General features: G+C 43.7%; 1 non-coding gene across 1 annotated transcript; it reads left to right on the top strand.

Annotated features, from left to right (window-relative positions):
- Positions 1–1,003: 1,003 nt before the first annotated feature.
- LOC141682077 (small nucleolar RNA R71) lies at positions 1,004–1,110 on the top strand. The gene has a single exon (XR_012559481.1). It is a non-coding gene; the product is annotated as a small nucleolar RNA R71 (small nucleolar RNA).
- Positions 1,111–1,486: the final 376 nt, after the last annotated feature.

Raw genomic sequence — 1,486 nt, 5'->3', positions numbered from 1 at the left:
GTTGATATGAAGTTTCTTGAACACCTCCAGAAACTTCTCAAATTATTTGTCCAGCTTTTTCTTCTGTAGCCGCTTAGGAAAAGACGGTGGAGGATAGATCTATTTCTTCGCTGTATTACCCTCAGGAGGAGTGTGCTCAATAGTAGTCTTCCTTGGTTCCACTTCTACTTTCTGCTGCTCTACTTCTTTCTCAGCCTCTGCTTCTTCAGTCAACACTTGAGTTTGATCGGAATTCGCAATCTTTCCAGACCTTAAAGTGATTGCCTTGACCTGCTCCTTAGCTTCCCTCTTTCCTGGCACTTCAGTGTCACTAGGTAGTGTACCAGGCTGACGATTAAGCAAGGCATTAGCAATTTGCCCAATTTGATTTTCCAAGATTTTAATAGAAGCGGCTTGACTTTTGTACATAAGCTTCAACTCCTCTAATTCAGATTTTTCATTGGCTTGTTACAGCTGGAGTTGTTGTCTTGATGCATATTGCGGTTGCTGAAAATCAGGGGGATTGTATTGCTTAGCTGGATACTGCTGATAAGGCTGTTGAACCGTATTCTGAGTGTTGCTCCAACTGAAATTAGGATGATTGCAGTTGTTGGGGTGATAAGTGGCTGGCACAGGTTGCTGCGAACGCTGAAAGTTGCTCACGAACTGAGCTGATTCACTAGAAATTGCGTACTGATCAGTCTCATGGGCACCAGCGCAAAGCTCACAAATATTAGCGATTTGATTAACTCCATAATTAGCCAAAGTGTCCACCTTCATCGTCAGAGCCTTAAGTTGGGCAGCTATAGCAGTTGCTGCATCCAACTCCAGAATTCCTGCTACCTTTCCCTGAGTCAGTCTCTGGGAAGGATTCTGGTACTCATTAGCAGCCATCAGTTCAACCAGTTCATAAGCTTCATCGTAGCTTTTAGCCCACAAGGCTCCTCCTGATGCTGTATCAAGCATGGGCCTAGAAGTAGCACCCAATCCATTGTAGAAATAGTTAATAATCATCCAATCAGGCATGCCATGGTGTGGACACTTCCTTAGCATCTCCTTATATCGATCCCAAGCCTCATACAGAGATTCCCCAGTTTGCTGAGCAAACTGAGTAAGAGCATTCCTGATTGTAGCAGTCTTCACCATAGGGAAGAATTTAGTGAGAAACTTTTGAGCAAGATCTTCCCAAGTGGTGATAGACCCTGCTGGTAGAGAATGTAACCAACACTTAGCCTCGTCCCTCAGAGAGAATGGAAAGAGTCACAGCTTGATAGCATCTTCATTGACATCATTGAATTTGAATGTGTCGCAGATCTCGATGAAATCCCTGATGTGCATGTTGGGGTCTTCAGTAGGAGAACCCCCAAACTGAACTGAGTTTTGTATCATCTTAATCATGCTTAACTTGATCTCAAAAGTGTTAGCACTGATGGCTGGCCTGATGATGCTTGACTGAATGCCATTGATCTTAGGCTGAGAATAGTCCATCAAAGCCTTAGGATTTTCT

This window comes from Apium graveolens, chromosome 8 (genome assembly GCF_009905375.1).
Source record: "Apium graveolens cultivar Ventura chromosome 8, ASM990537v1, whole genome shotgun sequence".
Taxonomy (NCBI): Eukaryota; Viridiplantae; Streptophyta; class Magnoliopsida; order Apiales; family Apiaceae; genus Apium; species Apium graveolens.
The sequence above is the reverse complement of the archived record's forward strand: the minus strand, read 5'-3'. Positions and strand labels throughout refer to the sequence as shown.